At 26.5% G+C, this 13432-nt stretch overlaps 1 pseudogene across 1 annotated transcript; it reads left to right on the top strand.

Annotated features, from left to right (window-relative positions):
- The first annotated feature begins 4515 nt into the window (after positions 1–4515).
- Positions 4516–6740, top strand: LOC109811588 (high-affinity nitrate transporter 2.1-like; annotated as a pseudogene). Its single transcript, XR_014430367.1, has 3 exons — positions 4516–5286; positions 5390–5505; positions 5635–6740. The product of XR_014430367.1 is annotated as a high-affinity nitrate transporter 2.1-like (transcript).
- The last annotated feature ends 6692 nt before the right edge of the window (positions 6741–13432 follow it).

Below are 13432 nucleotides of genomic sequence, written 5' to 3'. Positions count from 1 at the left end.
CTTACATTAACGTGATAAATACAAGTTCTTATATATAAAATGGAAAAGCTCTTGTACATGGAAACAAACAAGTGATTATTATTGTGATACCAAACAGAGCTTTAAGATGTAGCACAAAAAAAGGTCTACGCTTCCTCTTCACCCAATAAGGAACAATATCTTTATCCAGCAGAACAACTCTAAGAGCTCGTGAAAGGTTAGGCTCGATTTATAAGATACAGTTTCTGTTGCCATCCATGCTGCAATTTTCAACTGCAGACCTAAGAGAGAGACAGTGTACACGACTTGTTTAATCTATTAAGACAAACACAAGTCTATATAGTTGATTATCAATTTGTTTATCGATTTGCAATGCTTATGACTTTTTCATTTTCATCATTTATCAATTGGAGTCATTCGGACACATCGTGGAAAACTAATTCATATTTCCAAACTTATTATATAATTTTAAGATATTAATTATTTAGAATTGAAATATATTGTATTTATTTTAGAAATTTATTTTTTTAAAAAAAATTAAGATATTAGATCAATAAATAAAAACTTTTAAGACAAAAAGAATATTCCAACTTATAGAGGAGATCATTATTTTAAATGTGAGAGAGTCATATGAAGAAAAGTTTGAATTTCATCAAAATACTTGTGAGAGATGAGTTTCCAAATTTCACCTATAAAATTTGTGAAGAGTTTTCTAGTTTCATTTATAAATTTTGTAAAAGAGATATTTTCAAGTTTAAGCTATCAAATTCGTAAAAAAGGATTTCTAAACTTTATCCACAAAATTTGAAGAGAAAATTTTTAAGAATATACATATAATATATTTTGAGATAATAAAAAATTGAATCACATTAAATAAATCCTGTATAATTTTATAATTATTTATGATATTATTTTTAATGTTCTTCTTACTCTTAAAAAAAAAGGAAAGATACTTTTTTTTCCACCACGCATGATGACAACAACAAAATGGATTGAGATGACAAGTAATCCTGATGAGAAGGTGAATGTATATATATGCATTATGATGATATAATATCATATATGATAAGATGAGATGATAACTTGTTTTGAGATGATATGATAACTTGTTTTGAGATGATATATGATTTATGTGAAAGACACTATGCAAGTTGTTTAGGTTTGGCAATGTCGAATTATAATCAACTTGGCCGCGGAGTGGCGTTTAACAACTTGCCATGCATACATCTTAATATTGCAGAAGAACCACTTTTAAAATCAAATTAATCATTTTGACATATATAATGCCGACACAGAGAACAAGTACGACTTTACAAACTATATCTGATCTCAAGTTGTATAATACATTTGAAATTAAAATTATTTTATTTAAATAATTATAACGTATAATTTTCTCCCACTATATTACCCTATTTAAAGATAAAGAAGTCAGTTATGATTTCATTAATTATACCATCAATTTATATATTTGACTAACAATTTATAGTTAACATTTATTTATATTTTAAAATAAAATTAATAATTGAGGTCTAAACAATTACATGAAATTGTATACTTTATTTATTATATAAACATTATATCAATAGTTAGATCGATAAATTTAATTTATTAAAAAATTAAAATATTATTTTAATTTTTATAATTTCTCTTATTTTATCATTTAACTTATATTTAATTTAAAATAAATATTTTTATTCATTACATATTTTTTTTTAATTATTTTTAGTCTTTAAAGTTTAAGATTAATTTTTTGATTCTTGTATTTGTAGTTTATTTTATTGTCCATTTTTCTTATAATGTCATATGTTTTGTGTTGACATAATAAATATTTTTAATTTTATAAAAGTAAAAAAATATGTCTTAACAATGATGTTGTGAGGATATAAAAAGAGACATGAAATGTAAAGAGACCTAATTTAAAATAATTTTAACAAAATAATTCAACATAAAACACATAAAATTAAATTTATACTTTTGACACATCAATACAAAAGAGACAATTTTACAAAAAAAAATTAATGCTTATTAAAAGATTTATCATAAACTATAAAAACTAAAAATGATTGAAAAAGATAAGTATAACGACTTAAAAAATATATTTTTTAAACTATAAAAAATAAAAGGTAAAGTAAATGAAATTACATAAACAAATATTTTTATTTATAAAAATTTATTAAAACACTTATTCTAATAGTAATAAACTAATACATAGATCTCCAACCATTTTAGTACTTTAAACCAAATTTTATCTTTAAAATATTTTAAATTTTCTTAAAGATAAATAAATTAATTCAAAATCCACTAAATATTTGTTGTATTAAATAGAAAATTACATTGTAAATTCTCTGAATAACTAGTTAAAGATTAAGGAAAAAAGTATTATCCTTTTGTTATTTATTAAATTGCAATATTTGACACATTTCAAAATGCGTTAACATATATAGTTTCTTTAACATAAGTCTTAAATAATAATATAATAATAAATCATCAAAGAAAAATAATAAATTACTAATAATAAAAACACACGTATTAATTATCTATAATAATATATATAAAAAATAAACTTTTGATTTTTACTTTTTAGAAAGTTGATACAAGAAAGTAAGTGATAAAATTTGTGCGAACTTTATTTTTCTTATTTCGTATATGCTTTCAACTAAATAATATATTTCATGATATTATACTAAGTGTCATATTAAAAAAAAGTTTTAAATAAGTATTATATTTAATATAATATATTAATTATCTTTTTTATTTATTTTTTTAGCTAATAATATTATGTATAAAATAAATTTTGTATTGCATCGTTTTCATTATAGAAGATTAATCATAATATTATTTTTGTAAAATTATTTTTTTTATCTGTTTATTAATTGTTTATTCTATGTAAAATAACTTAAGATGGAATTTATTAAGAGAAATATAGAATAATATTTTATTCAAAGGCAGGAAAAAAAAAGGAATAGGGCTATTAAAATCATAAGGGTGTTGTTGGTTTGTATTTGAGTGAAAATTTAATCCGAATCAATTAAATTTAATTGGTTTAAATTTCATAAATTTTTTTTGCTTAATCCAAACTGAACTAGTTCAATGTTGATTTGGTTGATCCGGTCATCATATATTCAATAATTTAAAAAAATTATTTTTTCAAAAGTAAATAAATTTTTTAACATTAATTAAATTGATATATTATAAAAAATTAACTGAATTGATATATTTGTAATATAGTTTCTCTTGGTTTCTTTTCTTAATCTCCTTAAAAATTTCAAATGCAATATAATGTGTAAAATGACACTTAATATTTTGCAATATAGTTTTTCTTAGTTTCTTTAAGTTCTTGAAAAAAAGAATGAAAAAATTTACATATTATAACACAAAAATATGTTAAAAATAATCAAATTAAATGGTACATATACTATTAACCAAAAAAAATAATATATAAATTAATTGACTTAGTTTAAGTTGGTTCAAATTTAAATATGTAAATCAATATCAAATTTAATTGGTTTGGTTTGGATTGGATCCAAATGAAAAAAAAAAATTAAACCAATTTAATTGATTTAATGTGAATTTATATGCCTTTTTTTTGTTTGTTTAAATAACCAATACACACTTTATAATAAAATCATTAATTATATTAATTCTCATAATAATAAAATAATTTTATATGATTAAAAAAGTCACATTTTATAAATGATATATAACTATATTGGGTAGTTTTATTTATATATTTATTCTAATATTAATAAAAATATTTTTTTTAATAATCATGATATTAATAGTACAAGATATTTATTAAATTTATTGATTATTAGTCTTTGTTGAAAAATCTAAATGATCATCTCTAATTGAATCTTCTCTTTTAATTATATTTTTTTGTCACAAACTTTGAATATGAGATCTTTATTAAGAGAATCTAAGTACAAACTCCTCCTAGACCTTAATGTTATTAAAACATTTTAAAAAATTTAGATAAAAATTGAAATTTCTAAGATATTACTATATTAAATTTTCTTTTATGTTGTTTACAGATGAAAATATCATATTTATTTTAGGGTCTTATTTTCTCCTATAAGGGTCACTCTTAATGAGAAAAAAGATGATATGAGATTGAGATATTGAGAAAGTACAAATGATAAATATATATACATTGAGATGTTATTATGAATATAACATAAGCATGAGTGTCGAAACCTGCCAAACAAATTCGAGGATGCACATGCTGTTTTTCAAGTGTTTAACGATAGCTGTTGCAATGAAAACATGCACACGCGTACGTGTAGCACCATGATGAAGTACATATATTATACTATTTCATAAGGTAAGTGGTAGTAATTAAATTCAGTATGAATACAATATTATACATGATTGTTTGCCTTTGGGATATACCACAAGCCTTTTACCCGTTCCATGGAGTATATGCGGCGAAATGAATCATTGAATAATATACTTTGTTTAAACTTGCGCAACCCACTTGGCTTAATTCTAGCTTATAGCATAGTCAACGGCTTCCCTACTATAAAAGCAAATGACACTGAGTACTTGGTAGCAACACTTCAAATCTTGAATCCTCTTTCTAATTAAGTTCCTTGTTAATAAGATTGATCAAATGGGTGAGATGGAAGGCTCTCCCGGAAGCTCCATGCACGGAGTAACAGGGAGAGAACAAACCTTCGCAGCCTCAGTGGCTTCCCCCATTGTCCCCACAGACACCACCGCAAACTTCTCTCTTCCGGTGGATTCGGAGCACAAGGCCAAGGTATTCAAACTCTTCTCCATGGCCAAACCCCACATGAGAACCTTCCACCTCTCCTGGATCTCCTTCTTCACCTGCTTCGTCTCCACCTTCGCCGCAGCCCCTCTTGTCCCCATCATCCGCGACAACCTTAACCTCACCTCATCATGCTGTCTGCCCCCACCGTGTTCTGCATGTCGTTCGTGAAGGACGCTGCGGGGTACATAGTGGTTCGCTTCTTGATAGGCTTCTCCTTGGCCACGTTTGTGTCGTGCCAGTACTGGATGAGCACCATGTTTAATAGCAAGATTATTGGCCTTGCGAATGGGACTGCGGCCGGGTGGGGGAACATGGGTGGTGGTGCCACTCAGCTCATAATGCCTTTGGTCTATGAGTTGATTAAACGAGCTGGGGCTACTCCCTTCACTGCTTGGAGAATTGCGTTCTTCGTTCCTGGCTCCATGCATGTCATCATGGGGATCTTGGTGTTGACACTAGGCCAGGACTTGCCTGATGGAAACCTTGGGGCCTTGCAGAAGAAGGGTGATGTTGCTAAAGACAAGTTTTCCAAGGTTAGTATTTCCTCTTATTTATAAGTCTTACTTTTCCATGAAGGGAGTTTTGGGGGAGAAAAGAATCTATAACTATATAACGAGTTTCAAATTTTTTGTTCAGGTGCTATGGTACGCCATAACAAATTACAGGACATGGATTTTTGCCCTCCTCTATGGGTACTCAATGGGAGTTGAATTGACAACCGATAATGTCATTGCTGAGTATTTCTATGACAGGTTAGTTCACTTCAGCTCAAAGGCCTTATATATTTATATGCATATACATCCCGCTTGCATTAATTAATTAATTACTCTTCTACAACAAATTGGCATTTTCGACCTTACATAAGGAAATGATACCAACAGGTTTAATCTCAAGCTTCACACTGCTGGAATCATTGCTGCTTCATTTGGAATGGCAAACTTGGTTGCTCGACCCTTTGGTGGATATGCTTCTGATGTTGCAGCACGGTTATTTGGCATGAGAGGCAGACTTTGGACCCTATGGATCCTCCAAACCTTAGGAGGGGTTTTCTGCATGTGGCTTGGTCGTGCCAATTCTCTTCCTATTGCAATATTGGCTATGATTTTGTTTTCTATAGGAGCTCAAGCTGCATGTGGTGCAACTTTCGGCATCATTCCTTTCATCTCAAGGAGGTCTTTGGGGATCATATCAGGTCTTACTGGTGCAGGTGGCAACTTTGGCTCTGGACTAACACAATTGGTCTTCTTTTCAAGCTCCAAATTCTCCACTGCCTCAGGTCTCTCATGGATGGGTGTGATGATAGTGGCTTGCACTCTTCCTGTGAGTATTGTTCACTTCCCTCAGTGGGGTGGCATGTTCCTACCACCCTCAAAAGACGTCAACAAATCCACTGAAGAATTCTATTACACCTCTGAATGGGATGAGGAGGAGAGAAAGAAGGGCTTGCATCAGCAAAGTCTCAAGTTTGCTGAGAATAGCCGATCCGAGAGAGGGAAGCGTGTGGCATCAGCCGCAACACCACCAAATACAACTCCCTCTCATGTCTAGTACAACTTATTCGAAAGCACATTAAACCTCTCCAGCAATACTCCTTGGGGAAATAAGTAAGAAAAATGGAAATACATTTTTTTTTATAAGCCGAAACTAGTTTCAGAGAAGTTAATAGGAGGAATTTCTACAAATTAGTTCATGCAAGTTAATTAATTTAGTTTATAGAGAAAATTATTTAGTTTTCCATCTTATTTTTCTTAAAAGCTCTTCTAGAGCCTGTATGTAAGATTATCTAGCTCAAGAGTGCATGAAAGAAAAATGCAGAAGGAAAGAACCATAAGTAAAGCTTTCTATAATACAAAATCTTGCAACATGTAGACATAGAATGTTGTGGTTTGCGAGGTGTGAACTTTAATTGGGAAATGGGAACCATGTTAATTACTTGTAGAGTTGTTTAATTTGCTTGTGGGAAGTGTATAATCAATATGTCAATGCAGATCTTGATGGCGAGTATTAATATAGTATCAGTTGTATATTCTATAACTGAAATGGAATCAGAAATAAAATTGTTATTGTACTTTTTGCAACTCAATTATTGTGGAGTATTTTAAGAGAAATTGACCTGTCTCATTTCGAGAAGCATAGAATATACCAAGAAATATATAATAATCCGATAAACGACGAAGCAGATACTAACACGAGGTAATGCCAAAAAAATTATACTACGTATTAGTTTACTTGGTTTGGGTTTCGTGTGACTTGCGAAAGTGGTAAGCTTGAATCCACTAATTATAGATATTAAACAGAGAAGACAAGTGCAGTCGATCGAAATGAAATGAGACCTACAAATAATGTAGATCAATAATATTAATATACAAGTTTCAATTTATCAAATGTCTACTACATATAGAACCTAATTGCCTTTAAATGAAAATTTAAGCCAGCAAAAAAAGAATTTGGATCCTCTCCACCCTTTCTCTAACAACACTCATAATCTTTAGATATATTTAATGACTCAAATTTAATATTATAAAAATTATTTAAGAAATTACATTAATTATAAAATTAAATTTGAGCCATTAGATTTATCTAATGATTATTAATGTTGCTAGAGAGAGGTTGGAAAGAGAATACTGCAAGAGAGGATCCAAATTCGCAAAAGAATGATTTATTAAGAAAGTAAATAGAAAAAATGATAATAAAGATAAAAGGATTGAATATAAATTCCATTTCTAAAAATAATTAAAATACTGTATTTTATTTTAGTTCTTATTTAATTTCTTTGTTTTTTTTTCATATTTAACACAGATAACATGTTTTTAATTTCTCATCATTCCCTTATCAGAGATTGAAAATATATAAATTTTTATAATTTTAAAATATAAAATAAAAGATTAAAAGGCTTTATATGTGTGTCTTATGGTGTGTGAGAGAGAGATATAGAGATCCACATGGCCACGTAATGCATTGTGTTTGTTTGGGTTCTGGTAGCGTCTCATCAACCCAAAATTTGAACTAACAATTTTGTTTTTCTACAGTCCATCATAGTTGGGGGCCCAAAAAAAGAAAACGGACTTACACTTCTGCAGTCAATCAGGGGAGAACCCGTTTCCCCCATTCAAAACAATAAAAGGAAACCAAATTAAGAAAGAGGCTTCATTCAAGATATAATTTTTAGGTAATAAGAACTTATTTAATTTAAAACAACTTCTATATATTAAACGTAAACGACTGTTAAAAGAAATTTTATAATTTATTCATCGACGGAAATGTTTCAAGAGATTTTTTTTTTAATTATTCATTACAAAGGAGTATTTCCTGTCAAATATGAGAACAAACTTTTTTGGAAGTTTGAAAGGATATTAAATAAGTGAATATTCTCTCTTTTAACTTTCTATCTAATTTAATATTTTACTTGTCATATTTATTTATAAATTAAACTTTAATATCTTAAAATAAATTATCAATAATTAATAATATATTTATTTATCTTAAATTTAAAATATAATTTATATATTTATTTATATTCATTTTAAATATGATTTATATATGTAAATAAAATATTTATTTATATAAAACTTATTATAAATTTTAGTTATATCTAATAAATATTTAGTTTGTGAAATGTATGGGTTAAAATATTAGTACATAAATAAATTATTATATGATTTAATCAATTCAATTTAATAAAACATTATTTAAATCAAATTAATAATTTATTTTTTGATTTTTTATTTAGTTAATGTTATCTTTGTGTCTATATATCATATGCATTTCACATTGGAGGTAAGATAGATAAGACTACTATAAATGTTAAAACTTTTTTTTTTTTTTGTATTTAATAGATATGCATACAAATATATTTAAACGCAAAATTATTGGTTAAATTGAAATAATGACGCGTCAGTTGATTTGTACTCTCATTATTAATGTTATTTTAGTACATAAATAATATTCACAAATAAAGTAATATACTTTTTTTTTATTTATGAACATGACATGTAATATTGTAAAATTGATAGTTAAAAATTAATTACGATGCTTAATATAATATTCTAACATAATTACGAAACACAATGGAACATAAAAATATGTTAGTCTAGTGATTGGGTAGGGAGAGGTTGGGGTAGTTAGAAGCATGATGACCTAGGTTCAATCCTCACTGCGACCATTATAATCTTTCTTATCTTTAAAAAAAAAATATTTTATATTTTTTTAATATAAAACACAAACGTTATTAGATAAGAATAGCTTTAAATTAATTTAAAACTAATAAATTAATGATTAAATTATATTTTTAATTTCTTTATTTTTATTAATTTATGATTTTGGTCATTTTATTTTAAAATAAAATATTTAGTTCTCTAATCTTAAAATTTGACATTTTAGTTCTCCAATTAAATTAACATCTATTAATCATTAAATTTTAATGTTTAATCATACTTAAAAATATTTTTTTTAAATATACAAATAAAATTTTTATTTATAAAATAAATATCAATCACTTTTAAAAATAGATACAAACCAACATTTTTTGTATATTATTTTTAATTTTTATTCTTATATTTCATGTCACTAAATATCATGTCACTTAAATGATGATAAATCATCAAAATTTAACAATCAATGAACATTAAATTAATGATAAACCAACATTTCATATTTTTAAAAATACAAAAATTAAATATCTCTCTTTTAAAATAAAGGAACTGAAATTGCAAATGAATAAAAATAGAGATTAAAATAGAATTTATAGAGAGCATAAAATAAGGACTTATAAATAAGACAAAATATATTACTAGTTTCATATACATATATATATATATATATATATATATATATATATATACGCCTATGATTGTAGATTATTTATTTATTGTTCATTAGGTTTTCCAATTTATGAGAACTGCTCGAAGTAACCAGTTTCTGAAATAACGTGAGGAAGTAAACAATGGATTTTAATTGCATGGAACTTTAACTTTAATAAGAGGTGTCTCCATTGCTGGGTTTTCCCCAGCACAACCTATGTCTAATTAGTTGGAAGCAATTAAAGAGCTAGCAATGGTCCAATATCCCAGCATTAATTCGGGTAACTTATTTCAGATTTCATTTTGTTACGGCCTATCCTAACCATCTGAAAGTGGAGAAATTGAACTATTACGCCATAAAGATTGCAATGAATTAGCATGGTGGTTCCACCCAACACAACCATCAAAACCCGCAATAGCTCCATAAAAAACTACACCCATTTATCCCAATTTGGATTACTATGTTTAATTGCTAGTTTTATGAAGTTTGGGTTGGCATACCTATCACCAGGTACCAACAAGAGTAATTGGTGAGTAACAAATGTCGAATTCACATCACACTACCCGTTTCGTTGATGTGGTTTTTAATTAGCTTAATTTTTTGAGGAGCATAATGGCTAAAGTCTCAGAAAACTGAGGGACAAAAAAATGCATGATAAAATTTTGATTCATTGATGGGTATAAAGTTACTAACACAATTCAATTCAATTGAAAAGCAATTAATGCCTCTAGGGAGTTGTAGGCTTTGTTTGATTATGAATAAGAAAGAGTAAAGAAAGAAATTGTGAAAGAGAAAGTATAGATAATAATACATTTCTATTTTATTTGATTGAAGAAAAATAAGAAAGAAAAGGGAAAAGAAATTTTAAATATCACTTTCAAGTTTCAGCTTCTTTTACTTTCATGCCTCAGATTAATTTCCCTGTATTATTAACTGGTTCTTGCTTTTGGTAGTCACTTTAATTTTATAATCCATTTGCTAAATGAAACAACTACTGGTACTGGCCCATTCACATGAGAGACTGGGATCTTCAAACATTGGCAAAAAAAGAAAAGGAACAAAAGAGATAGGGATCTTTAGGTTTTGTCTTATCCTACTGTTTATCTCGATCTAGTAAAGATCAATTTTGAAGAGATTTTAGAAATTAAAATTAATGTATTTTTCTAGATAAGTTTGGGTTACACTTTGCAATTTTACATTGCCATAATGTACCCTAATCCATTATTTATACAGGTTAAAAAATTGGCACTTTAATTTGCGGCTTCTGTATGCAATTTTTTTTAATTGAATATTGGGTTGGAGTTATACATTGAAAATCATGAGAGAGTGCACTGATATATTTTTCAATAAAACAATTACTTTAAATTCCTTAAGGCCAGTCAACATATTTTTTTATTAATTCAATGTTGAATATTTTGACATTTAGTCAACCATTACATAGACCAATTGATTTTAGATAAATTGAGCAATGATAATATAATCATATAAAAAAACATTTGTTAGTTTTTTTAAAAAATATATATATATATTATATATTAAATTAGTTTTATTTGATGAAATATTATTTTTCTTGGATAAAGCCATTTTTAATGAAGTATTTAATAGTTTTAATTTTTTAATAATATCAAATTAATAATAAATTTTAATTTAATGATTACATTAATAAATTTAAAACATAATTTATATATATAATAAAAAACATATTGAATGGGACATTCAAATCTAATCAAATAACTCTATTAAAGAGTAAACTTATATATCTTATATATATATATATATATATAGATAGAGAGAGATTTGTTTATTTCAGGAGTAAGTTTAACTAAATTTATTCTATTCAATAACTTGTTTTTTATATCAAATTTCAACGATCTAATCAATAAATTTAAAGTTCTTAATACTTAGACCAAGTCTACAAATTTTTTAAAAATTTTAAAAATTATTTGATACTTCATTAATTCAAATTAATGAACTTTTTTTAAAATTACTTTGAAAAATTGCCCACCTAAAATTTATTAAAAATTATTATAGGTTGATAGATGTTTACACTTAGGAAAAGAAAAAAAAAAGAAAAAAATATGTAGGATTGATATATGATGTGATAAAAAGGGATGAAAAAAATATAAAATGATAATAAACTATTTATGATATTTAAATATATTTATACATTAGTGTTAAAAAAAGAAAATCTTAACCCCTTAAGATAAATTTCTAGCTCCGCCCCTATTACCATATATATAATAATTTGTTGTTAAATGACAAAGTAAAAAGAATTTATACCATTAATCCATTCTAAATGGTTTGAGCTTAAATGAATATATTTAATGTGATGTGAAAAGTTTATTTACATGTTATCGTATCAATTTTAAAATTGGTTGCCTAATGACCAATTTTAAAAGTGGGAAGTCATATCTAATTTTTGCACTAGTATCTTATATAATGATCTTGTTAGATTTAATTAGTACTAAAATGATAATAACTTATAAATAAAATAAAAAGATGAGAAAAGAAGAACAAAAATGATAATCAACAAAAAGATGATAAGTGAGAAAAAATTATATAGCAAAACTCTAAACATTAAAAGAGAACATTAACATTGTAAAAAAAAATAAAAAAAAAGATAGAAAGAATATAACTACTAAGAGAATTATTATTCTACTAATTAAGATAACTTAAAAGGAATTTTTTTCTCTAAGAAGAGAAAGAAGACAGAATATGAATTATTATTCCACTAAGATAACTTTAATGGAGAAATTATTTTTTCTCAAGTAGACAAAGAAGACATAAAATAAGAAGATAAAACTTTACAAGATAGCGATGAGATTGACCTGCAATACTTCCTTATATAGGAAAAGTTTGAAAGCCTAGAGTGAATTCTCGACTGCTCAAGGCTTCTACTCTTAATAATGTATTAATGTTGCTCTTTTGTCCTCTATAGGGGAAACCTACTATTATTTTAAGTATATGAATGAGCTGAGAAATAATAAATTGGAGAATTATATTCATACCTAACAAACTTGCTGTGTATCTTCCTTTTATACAGTTCTTTTGTGAGTAGTGTCATCCTTGTGCATCACTCGTTGATACACTTATTTAGTCTCCTACAATCTGAGGAGATTTATTATTTAATGTTTTTCCATCAATTGGTTTTCAATGTTTTAAGAATTGTTGATTTAGGGTGTTTGGTTGATTGTAGTTATTTTGAATAAATACATTGGGAGTCACTTCTTCGTGACTCATTTGTGAGAATTGACTGTCGAATAATATGGTAAAGCTAGTCTCCTTATAATGTACTTATAATGACCATTAAAATTACTGTTAAACTTAGTCTTTTTTCTCAATAATAAAATAAGTTTTTACCAACAATAATTAAAGGTCGGTGAATAATGAAATAAAAGTTAAAAAATTACTTTTAATAACCATTTAAATGGCTACAAATATTACCTCTAAACATATATTTGATTTTTACCAATCATAAAATAGAATTTTACTATCATTTATTATAATTATCGATAATATTTTTACCAATTTTTGATATGTTAGTCATAACTTAATTGCTGGTAAGTGTTTTGGTAGCTATTTATATTGCCATTAAAAATATAATAATCGCAGTTTAAAGTGGTTTTTTTTAGAGTACACATGTAAAAAATGAATGTAAAAAAATAATGGTGAAGAATCGGCATTCAATAAACATGGCTAGAAAATTCCTAATCTATAAATATATTGATTAAATATGTCATGTGTCTGATTTGTTGTGGAAATAATCCCCACAATATCCCACCAGACTATTTAATGACTATGAATATATTTCAACCGGAGCATGTTTTTGAGCTTTTCGTGCAAAGCAAGTGCTCTATTCCTGTAAGAAGAATAAAGCTT

This window comes from Cajanus cajan, chromosome 10 (assembly GCF_000230855.2).
Source record: "Cajanus cajan strain Asha chromosome 10, NIPB_CcT2T_4, whole genome shotgun sequence".
NCBI classification, from domain to species: domain Eukaryota; kingdom Viridiplantae; phylum Streptophyta; class Magnoliopsida; order Fabales; family Fabaceae; genus Cajanus; species Cajanus cajan.
This window is presented reverse-complemented; position numbering and strand designations above follow the sequence as displayed.